General features: G+C 46.3%; 1 protein-coding gene across 3 annotated transcripts in view; it reads left to right on the top strand.

Annotated features, from left to right (window-relative positions):
- The window catches only part of LARGE1 (LARGE xylosyl- and glucuronyltransferase 1), a 603,452-nt gene that overhangs the window by 6,466 nt on the left and 585,610 nt on the right, over window positions 1-11,376 (top strand). The window contains exon 1 of one of the 3 annotated variants that reach the window (XM_068561741.1): window positions 1,187-1,283. The exons of the other annotated variants lie outside the window; for them this stretch is intronic. The gene's annotated coding sequence lies outside the window, so the exon portion shown is untranslated. Of the gene's footprint in view, window positions 1-1,186; window positions 1,284-11,376 lie in introns of those variants that run through there. 3 annotated transcript variants of the gene reach the window in all.

Here is an 11,376-nt window from a genome sequence, read left to right as displayed (position 1 = left end):
GATTTTTATTTTACAAAAAGGATTCACAGCAAGCATCTTTTTATTAGCTAGTCCCTTAATTGTATTTCAGGTTATTTGATTAACACAATCATGATGGATGCTTTGGGAGCCTTACCTGTTACAGAAAACCAAGGGTTTTTCAAATATAAACTTTTCCGTGTTTTAACAAATAACTCACCAGGTTCACCTGCCAAGGAGCCTAATATTGAACTGTGTTACGGAAAGAAGGACAGTAGTTACATAAACTTTGTAACCACTGACAGACCACATGGTGTTACTTTGCTCACTTACTTACTGGGGGCAGGTTTCTGGTTTAAACTGTTCATCCTGGAGATTGCAGTCATAACTACTACCTGCATGAGTTCCTCAATCACCCTCATATTCTGCCTCTAAGGATATATCAGGAACAGAAGTGGCTTAAAAAGGAAATCAGGTAAGCGTTTCCAGGATTCTGAGTTTTCCTAGTTTCACAGACATGGAATTAATTTTGTTCTGCCTAAGTATATGGTAGCGGCAATATGCATGAGATATTTACAGAAAAAACCCTCGAAATTGTGCTCGCTCACGAAATATCTAGGGCTTTTGGTTTTTTTGTTCCTTCATCCCTTGTGAAAGTTTCCAAAAAAGAATTGGTTCTAGGAATGAAAGAAAATGTAGGGCGTTTAAGGCTCCAGAGGTAATTTTGGGTAATCTGGAGTGGTAGATAATCACAGACTGGGGCTAGAATGGGAAGTGCAGCCTCACCCATGATTTTAGCCTCTTTCGTCGCATTATGGGGCTGTGCTTTGGACGCGCAGCAAACGCACATGGAGATGGAGCCCTGGCTACTGGGCAAGGCTTGCTCTTAACAGAGTCCTTTTTTGACGTACCCAGGCCAATTGGGAAGAAAGGACTTCCTAATCTTTCCAGCTCTCCACGGTAGCATTAGAATTTAGGGGAATTTACAGCAGAACACAGGTATGCGGGGATTTCATTCTTCCTCTTTTTTCTTTTTTCTTTTTAATTTAAAATCAGTAGCCAATCATGTGGACTCTTTAGTGTTATTCTGTGATTAGAGACTGCCTTGATGCATTAAACACATGTTTGTTATTATTAAGGTTAACATTTTTGTGGCTAACTGGGAACCATCCCCTCCCCGCTTTTGTTTCCAGAACATTTGCGTAGGTCCTTAATCTGCCAACACTGTTTGTGTACCAGCCTCCTCGACTGATGTCAGCTCTCATCCGGGAAGGGAATGGTATTTTGTGCTTGTCTGGGGAGCCAAGAGAGGCGCAACCCAAGTGGTAAGCAGGATGGGGCTTTTCTCGCTTCCAGGCACGGTGCCTGGTGCTTAGTAGGTCTGCACTGAATAAACAGTTGTGTCCACACAGAATGATTTGCGTTCCGAGTTGTGTTTCCAGCTCCGGGGGTGATGGGGAGGGAGAGGTGAGTGGATACCAGCAGACTCACAGCCTCGGACTCCTTCAGACCTCTCCCGAAAGCTGTTATTTTAAAAATGTGAAGGACATTTCAGATCAGCGAAATGAATTCTCTTAGGGATTCATTGTTGTGGTTCAGACATTGACGGCTTTGTAAAAAGGCAAGGAGAGTACAATCGTGGAATGCGGCGTGTGTTTCCTTTCCTCTGAGTTTGTAGGGATTTTGACTTATCTGGCCTGGGAGGAGTGAGCAGGCTCTAGCGCTTGTTCGTGTGTGCATGTCAGGGCGCCTTGAAAAGCGTCTTAAATACCTTAGGATGGATTGTGGGCGATGATCTTTCCGGCGCTGGTGATGAATGTGCAGTGACTTAGATGTGGATCGGGCCAGGGCTCCCACGTTCAGAGGACGAAGTGGGCCCGAGAAAACAGGGGGGACTCGAGTGCTTTTCATCCAGTAGGAAGGACTCTCCTCTCTGCCATCTTGGCGTCTTCTCCCCCTTCTCTGTTGGTGCGAATCCTTCCCACCTGGGCTTTGTAAGTACTTATGGATGCCTCCTCCATAAGTGGAAGGCAGATCTGTGATGTTGAGACAGCTCCGGGGCTGCAGGAGACCCTTGAGCCCGCTCGACCTTCATTTCACAGCTCTGGAAACTATGGCTGGGGAGGTCGAGAGAATTATCCAGTGGGGAGGCAGATCCAGAGCCCCTGCTTCCTGACCACCTTATGTGGCCCAAGGCTCTGCCTTGTCACACCCCCTACTTTCTGGGTGTCTGTCCTCTGCTCCCTGCCCTTCCATCCAGCATACTCGACTTCAGTCTTTTCCTCACACACGTTCTTCGTGCTCTGCTTTTGTGCCAGGCACTCTTCTGTTTGATCATTTTGTGTCATTTCATCTTTATGGTAACCCTACGAGGTGGGTGGTCTTACTCTCCCATTTTCCAGATATGGAAGCTGAGGCTTGCCCAGGTCACACAGCTGTGGAGCGTGGAGCCAGAACTTGACTCACAGCTGTTCTGACTCCTCTGTCTGCTGTCTCTGTGCCGACCTGGCCTCTAGTCAGAATGTCTGCTTCCTGCCTACAGGCCCTGTACACTCTGTCTCCTTGATGGCATTGGTTAACATCTACTAAGCCAACATTCACTCATCAGCCAGCATTCATGAAACTCCTGCTCTGAGAGGTGTCGGCTTGACATCAGGAACAGGGAGGTGAGGAAATCACCTGCCTGCGTCATCTAGTAGCCTCGTCTTGGTGAGGGAGGTAAATACTAATAAAGACGTGGACAGGGCAGTGGGCACTGTGTCTTGGTAGCATTACGCTTGAGGGAGTCAAAGAAGGAGAAAGTATTAGATTGGGTCTCAGTGAATAGGAGCTGGAAGGATAGAGTGAGAGGAAGCATCACCTAAAACACCCCAGAGGCCATGCTTGTTCCCTTCTACTTGGCATTGTCAATATCTGTATACTTTCCCTCTTCTTTTCCTTGTGTGTAAGTGCCTGAAAGCACTGGGACTGGGTTCACCCATCCGGCTACACTTCTAGCACTTAGGAATCCTTCAATAAACATTTATTCAATTAAATGGAAAGCCTTCTGTCCTTGCCCTCAAGCAACATAGTTAGAGAGATTGGGGAAAAAAACATGTGTGAGAAGTTAAACAACAATAGAAGATTCAGGGGCTTCCCTGGTGGCGCAGTGGTTGCGAATCTGCCTGCCAGTGCAGGGCACACGGGTTCGAGCCCTGGTCTGGGAAGATCCCACATGCCGCGGAGCAACTGAGCCCGTGAGCCACAACTACTGAGCCTGCATGTCTGGAGCCTGTGCTCCGCAACAAAGAGAGGCCGCGATAGTGAGAGACCCGCGCACCGCAATGAAGAGTGGCCCCCGCTTGCCACAACTAGAGAAAGCCCTCTCACAGAAACGAAGACCCAACACAGCCAAAAATAAATAAATAAATAAATAAATTTAAAAAAGAAAAAAGATGACTACTATCTTTAAAAAAAAAAAAAAGATTCAAGTGAACAGTTCAGAGCAACAATAGGAATGATGTGGCAGTGCGGTGAATGGTTGTGGATTATTGGAACCCAAAGTTGATGGGAAATCAGAGGCGGGAGTTTACTTTAGCTGCTTAAAGGCAGTGGAGGTAGGATTTGCCTTGGGTCCTTGGACCCAGGATGATTAAGATTTGAATGGAAGAGTTAAAGGGAGGTAGAGCAGCCAGCTTAGGTTGACGAATGCACAAATATGAATTTTGGGGTTATAAAGTAAGTCAGCTTGGGTTTCCATTAGCGAGGAGCTGGAGATGAAGTTGGCAAGCTAGACTGGGGCCGTGGGCTTTTGGAAGGCAGGGCGACTTTTGATCGGGAAGATGGTGTACGCAAAGCTCTGTTTTAGGAAGATGAACCTAGTGGCAGTATCGGGGCCAGACTGGAGTGGGGAGAGAAGATAGCTGGGAGGTCGCTGAACAGGCTTTTGTACTAGTTCGGATATGAAGTTAGTTCTAAAGGCCACTGAGCTAGAACTGGTACAGGCGGATGGAAACAGAGGGAAGCTTTGGGATTTCCTCTGATCCCAATCACTGGTACTAAAGTCCGAGATGGTTTTCATTGCCCACTGGAAAGCGGCCTCACTGGAATAAAGACTGCTTGTGACAGTAGCAGTAGTTCTTAGAATGGCACTTTCTCCCTTGGCTGGGCTGGGCGTGGGGATGGGCCTGGGCTGAAAATGTCCTCTCCGCAGCCTCTCTTATTGGGGGTTTGTTCAGATGAGCCCAGGGTGATAGAACAACCTTTTTACCTAGTCTAGGATGACACCCAATAAGGGGTAGAATGTAGAATATTTTTCTTTTTCTCATGAGTGGTTCCTAAAGCAGCGGTGGAGGGCCGAGAGCGAAATTATTGGAACTCTGACATGTGGGCTCCGGATCCACCTTAAAAGTGAAGCTGGGCCATGCTTCCCGTGACTGGTGGTGTGTCTCTGCCTGAGGAGGGCCTTGCTGAGAGATTACAGTACGCACTTTTCAGAAATGTGGAGTAAGCCATTCTGGATAACAGAATTTTTCAAATAGGATAGTCCAGTTCCTTATAGGGAGTCTTTATTTTGAATCTTTAAAGAACGAGGGCTTTTCTAGGATGTTCTGTGTATTTACCCTCACTGGCTCACTCTCAGCCACTGGAAAACATCCATCTTTCTTATCAGGACACACAAAGCTTGTTGTGAACTGGGCCCTGCCTCTCTCTGCAGCCTCATCTTCTCTTGCCAACCCCACATTACCACCCACCAATCCCCAACTCATTATTTTCCTTCTTTACTGCTTATTTTCCCCCAAATCTGCCAAGCTGTGCACCTACCTCTCCTTCTGGCTGATAAGCTCTTTCCCTCTTTATTTGCTTGGGATGCTTCTGTTTTTCCTTCAAAACACAGTTCAGGCGGTCTTTCCTTCAAGCTTGTCCTGATACTGGGCGCTGAACTGTATCTGTCCTTGGACTGGCTTCTCCTGCTGTGCTTTTCTGCACCATGTTTCCCGAGCTTCCAGATGGCTGGCTTGCCCGGATTGTGGGAGCCCTTCAGTAAAGACTGCATCTCATGGCTCTGGGGAATCTTCAGTGTTTTACCGTCTGCCTGGACCATGCTGTCTACCCTGTAAGTGGTGGATGGTGGTGGTGGTGATTTTGGATTGCACTGAATTTGCTGTCAGGCATAATGTAACCTTTTCTAGTTGAACCTTGAGTATTATGCTGTACTGCAGGGGTATTCCTGAATCTAAAGAATGCATGCCCCCTTGCTGATGACCAGATGGTTGTGGGCCATCCCTGGGGCCCATTGAGGCCTTCAAGGAATGTGGTGCAGGTGGTGGAGGAGGTGGAGAAGGAGGGGGAGGGGGAGGAGGGGGGAGGAGGAGGGGGGAGGCGGAGGAGGGGGAGGAGGAGGAGGTGGTGGAGGAAGAGGAGGGGGAGGAGGGGGAAGAGGGGGCGGAGGAGGAGGTGCCTTTGCTGCCTTTCCTGCTATTTCCTTGCTGCGTTTCTCTGCTTTTTCCATTTTCTCAGATCTTCAGCCTCCTCGTTCCTCTCCTCTTAGGCTTTTTTTTTTTTTTACAAATTTATTTTCAGTTATTTTTGGCTGCGTTGGGTCTTTGTTGCTGCTCGTCGTGGGCTTTCTCTAGTTGCTGAGAGCGGGGGCTATTCTTCGTTGCAGTGCGCGGGCTTCTCATTGCGTTGGCTTCTCTTGTTGCAGAGCACGGGCTCTAGGCACCTGGGCCCAGTAGTTTTGGCTCGTGGGCTCTAGAGCGCAGGCTCAGTAGTTGTGGCACAGCATGGGCTTAGTTGCTCCACGGCATGTGGGATCTTCCCGGACCAGGGCTCGAACCCGTGTCCCCTGCACTGGTAGGCGGATTCTTAACCACTGCGCCACCAGGGAAGCCCTCCTCTTAGGCTTTTTAAACCCTGATGGAATCATCGTCAGACAATCTAAAACACATCCTTTCTTCAAGTGTTTGATTGAAGGCCTTATCCTCAAGTGTTTTCTTTTTTCTGGCCACGGTGTTGATCCCTAGATACTGATGGAGGCTTTGACTGTGGTGCCTGTTTACTAGGCTTAATACCACTCCACATTCCTAGAGACCCCATTGCAGTATTGCAATTATTATTGATTGAGAAATTATCAAATAGTGACGGGGAGTGGCTAGGGAGGACTGGATGAATTTGTGCAGAAGCTCAGCATCAGCGCCCAAAGACTCTTTGCTGGATAAGCACGTGTTTATGTTGGATATTTATTATTGCCTCTGGTATTTGTGAGGTCCATTTGGGTTTTTATTACACTGCCCTTGTAAGCCAGGCATTGGTGCTGCATGAATAGGTTTGCTTAGTGAATCACGGAGGAGTGATAGATGAACCCTGGGCATATCAGACGGTTCGTGTGATCCAGGTACCGTGCCTTATGAACCTGCGCTTGGCATGGGCACTGGTTACATGGTTCAGGAAGCCCTTCGCTTTTCCTGCGGTGGTCTGACCTAATGCACACCAAAGGATGCTTTCTCTGGCTCGTACTTTCTGACATTTTCCTTTTCGTTCCGCTCGGGTTTATCCATAACTCCTGTTGACATAGCATTTTTGAGCTCATTAAATCTGTTAATGTGTGTGTAATGCTTGGGACAGGAGCTGGTACACAGAAAGCACTCCATACGTGTTAGCTGTTGTAATTGATGTTTGTATTTAGAGCCTCTCCACTGTTTCTCCCTCTCCCCTTTCTGGTGGTTGTGCTTGGTAAAATAAGAAGACAGCTCCCGGGGATGAGGCGGGGGAACACCGACTTTCTCTGTTCAGCCTTGTCCAGAGGTCTCAGAAAGTTCACAGAAGCCCTGAAGGTAAAGGCAAACGCTTGCCCACTAATCACCCAGGGCCATTTTTCAGGAGCTTTTGGTCCACCTTGCTGTCTACTCTCACTGGGATTTGGGCTCCAACAGGTAAGGTGGATGAGAGCCAGTGAAGGGTATAGGAAAGGACTCTTGGCAAGTTGTGATGAGCGGTATTTAAAATAACAGTAACAATAATAATGGGTGGTCACAAAGATAGCTCCCATTTATCAGTTGCTTCTTATGTGCTTCTGAGATGTGCTTGACATGCAGGGTGCTTTTTGATCCTACAGCCCTCTGAGCTGCAGTTTCATTTTATGGGTGAGGAAACTGAGGTGCACAGAGGTTATTTGCCCACGTGGTAAAGCCAGAGACGGAAACTCAGTTCTATCTCCAGAATAATTTCCTCTTAATCTCTGACCCATGATCCACTAGCCCAGGTGTCTCAGCACTGGAATATACATAACCCTGGTGATACAGAAGCCTTTTGCGGAGTATTGCAGGTGTGGATAGTTTTAAGGGAATCAAGTTCCAGATTTTCGACCTCATATATGGACCCTTTCTTGAAATTGATTGGACTGAGACCACCCCTTTTCACAGTCATTTGTCGCTATTTTATAAAAGCACATCTCTTGCCCAACACGTGCGTTGCTCTGAGTATAAAAACCTTAAGAGGCACTGAACAAAGGAACTATGAAATTGGTGTGTGGGAACCTTCTAATCAAGGCACTTTTACAAGGCTGACCCTTTCCACATTCTTTTTTACTTGTTTAAACTTGGTGCTAGAAACAGGGCATGTGGGGTCCCTTTCTTATGCTAAGGAATGATATAAAATTTTCAGATCTTAAGAAATAACTTGCTTTTAACTTTTTAAAATGAATGATGGGTATCAGATTGTTAGACTCTGTTTAAAAAATATGATGTGGAAGTTTTATTTTAAAATGCTCATGTTTACAATATGTTGGAAATTCTATTCTTAGAAGGTATTCAGTTTATGATGAAAACTTTAGACGTCAGCCTAAAAATAGGCAAGGTTTTCAAATTTCAGAATTAAAAAAAGCTTGAAGATAATTGTACTATACTTCCCCCTAAGATACTGAAGTTCAGAGTGGAAATTCTGAAGTTGTTTTCTGCCACAGACTCTTATGCACCAAAATATTATTTTTTCATAGAATTTCAGGGGCGTCAGTGTCTCCTAAGGCTCCATCATTCCACTCCTGATTAAGCACCCTTGAAATTATAGGGAATTTCAATAAAATGTAAGCATAGTTTAAATTTTGTTGAAACTTTTATATATGTAGTTAGACGTGTGATCTTGTATACCAGAGTGCCTTAGTGGCTCAGCAAGGACTGTTTCAGACATAACTGATAGAAACCCAATTCACACCGACATTAAAGAAAAAGAAATGGACTTTATCTGCTTCAGTAACTGGAAAAAAAAGGGCAGCTTCAGGTAGTGCTGGATCCAGGTCCTCAAATGTCATCCTGAAGTCCTTGCTTTGTCTCTTGGCTCTGCTCTCTTCTGTACTGGCATCATTCTCAGGCAGAATGTCCCTGTGAGGTGGCAGGGATGGTCCTCAGGAGCCACAGGCTTACATCCTACCCATCTCACCATCACAGCTGAAGGAGAGAATTTTTTTCCCAGTAGATCTGGTGAAAGTCCCGGTCATGATCTGGTTGGAAGGGCCAAGGTCACATCCTTGAACCTGGTCAGGGGAGGTGGGGTCCGTCCTATTCAAATTGCTTGGGGAGAGGAGAAGGGGGCTTCCTGAAGAGAAGCTGGGCAAACAGAAAATCCCAGCATGTTCAGTAGGAAGATTAACCTGAAGACCTTGAAGATCAAATGGACTACTGGTGTCTTCTCTAAAACCCTTTCACTCTCCTGGGTATGCTTCTTCCCTTCCATGCACTACCAGCCAACACTTTTACCTTTATGATACCCATCTGCCCATTGACAAAATGACATTAGTGATACCGTCTGTTGCCTGCTTTGGTAATTTCAAGACTCTTAAAGCAGTGCCAAAAATCCCTGACTTAATGTATTTTGTGATTTCTTTTTTTTAAAAAGCCATTAGTTATGCGATTAAGAAAAAGAAATTAAAAATTATGGAACTCCATCTGTGTTAGTTTGCTAGGGCTGCCATAGCAAAGTACTAGGGACGGGGTGGCTTAAACAAGAGAAATTTATTTTCTCACCGTTCAAGAGGCTAGAAGTCCCAGATGAAATTGTTGGCAGCGTTGTTTGTCCTGAGGCCTCTCTCTTTGGTTTGCAGATGGCCGTCTTCTCCCTGTGTCTTCACATGGTCTTTCCTCTGTACGTATCTGTGTCCTAATCTCCTCTTCTTACACCAGTCATACTGGATTAGGGCCCACCTTCACGACCTCATTCAACAGTAATCATCTCTTAAAAGACCCTTTCTCCAAATACAGTCACATTCTGAGGTCCTGGGGGTTAAGGCTTCAGCATATGAATTTGGGGGGCAGTATGGTTCAGTCTGTAACAAATCTGTTATTTTAACTCTGTGAATGGGTTATATTTTGAAAAATAATATTAATACCCATATCTTGTTAAAAACCCAAGTTAGTAACAGGTTCACCTGTGCAAATGCAAGCTCAACGGTTTCAGGGATGGTAAGTTTGATGCAGTTTGCTGTTTGGGTATACTTTTCCCTTCAGTAGGAGTAGAGAGAAGACAGTGTAGAGATGAGCGCTGGTGGTGTGCGTTTGTCAAAGATGCTTGGGATTGGGGAGTGGGAATCTGGACCGTTCTCGTCCTTAAGCTCAGTGCTGCCGCTGTTACTGCAGTAACAACTTTCCTGAATCCCCGAAGGGTGCACTCTGGTTGTGAAATGAGTTTTAGGACTTTTGGGGGAGTGTCGGGTAGGCAGCTGCCTGAAGGCAGGATTCTTCCTGTTTCCACTGGAGCAGTGGATGATGTGGCTGAGAGCTCTGCCGGGCTCTCTTTGTGCCAGGGCTGGTGTGAGCGAAAGAGAATCTTGTCACCCTAGCTTCTGTGTCTTAGGGAACAAAGTTTGCAAGCGAGGGGGTTAATGAGTCACTTTGATCCAAGTCACTAAAGGGCCACCGTTGCATTAGAAATTGCTTTCCATTCACACCCAAGGCTCATCCTTTTTAAGCGCCTCAGATGACAAACCTGTCCGTTATTCTCCTCTGCTAAGCAGTTGTCACTGTTCTCTTCCCGGCGTTAATTATTGTTTTAATATGGCTTGTGTGTTCATTGTCTGGTCTGTCGATGTTTGTAGTGGAATATCACAGCCGAAAGGAAGTGGGGAATAGGTAGCAGCTTGTCAAATGGTAGTCTTTTCATGTCAAAACCCCAAAAATCTCCCAACTGAATTTTGCTTACCTACAATCCAGAAATACCAAAACTTAAGAGTTTGGAAAGCAAGCTGCTACAGGACGTGGTTGAAGTGCACATGTGTTACCTGGGAGGACGATGAGCTTTTGAAAAATCCATCCGCATAGTATCACTCCTTCATAGGCCAGTGTGGGCGGTGGTAACTGATTTGGAGATTGTCTTTATTGAAAGCAAGTGCCAGTCTCGGAGAGTATAGGACCCAGGAGCAAGAAGTTTTGACCAAGCAAAATGTTGTTTGCTAGCTCACCCTGGATAAGGCACTTACCTACTCTGTATTGGCTACGTATGGCTGCTGTAACAAAGTGCCACAAACTGGGGCACTTAAAACAAGTGGAATGTTTTACAGTTCTGGAGGCTAGAAGTCTAAAATCAAGCTGTCTCAGGTGTCAGCAGGGCCATGGTCTCTCTGTTGGCTCTGGGAGAGAATCGTTTCTTGCCTCTTCTAACTTCTGGTGTTTGCTGACAGTCCTTGACGACCCTGGGCTTAGAGATGCGTCACTGCAGTCACATGGCTGTCTTCTCACTGTGTGTCTTCACATCGTCTTCCCTCTGTGTGTGTCCCTGTGTCCAAATTTCCCCCTTTTATAAGGACACCAGTCCTATGGGGTTAGGGCTCAGTCCAGTGACCTCATTTTAACTTGAATCCTCTGTAAAGACCCTATTTCCAAATATGGTCACCTTCTGAGGTCCTGGAGATTAGAACTTCAGCATTTCTTTCTTGGGGAACACAATTCAACTCATAACTCTCCTAGCTTTATTTTTCCTCCTCCAGAAAACAAGGTCCACCTTCAGCCTAAGGTTCAAACACAATCATAAGAGAAAGCACCCTAGAAAATATATCCCCTGGGTGATGGCAGAATGCCCAATGGGATGTTACATGTCTCTTATTCCCGTATATGGTATCTAGGGAGCATTTGGACCTAATACATGACATATTCTATGCAGTTTTTCTTTCTCTTTTGGCCGTGCCGCGTGGCATGTGGGATCTTAGTTCCCCGACCAGGGATTGAACCCACGCCACCTGCATTGGAAGCGTGGAGTCTTAACCGCTGGACCACCAGGGAAGCCCCCCGTGCAGTTTTTCAATTGGAAGTCCTTTGGGGTGGTGTGACCTGGGCTGTGTGTTCGGTGGAAACGTGGAGCAACTTGCAAGTTGGCAAGATTTGCAGGGGAAGTGCCACCCAGAGGTTGGAGCTGTGGCCCCTCAGAGTCTGTGGCTGCATCGTCCTGACTTGC

The sequence above is a fragment of the Eschrichtius robustus genome, chromosome 13 (assembly GCF_028021215.1).
Source record: "Eschrichtius robustus isolate mEscRob2 chromosome 13, mEscRob2.pri, whole genome shotgun sequence".
Taxonomy (NCBI): domain Eukaryota; kingdom Metazoa; phylum Chordata; class Mammalia; order Artiodactyla; family Eschrichtiidae; genus Eschrichtius; species Eschrichtius robustus.
Note: the sequence above shows the minus strand (reverse complement) of the source record. Positions and strands in the feature narration are given on the sequence as shown.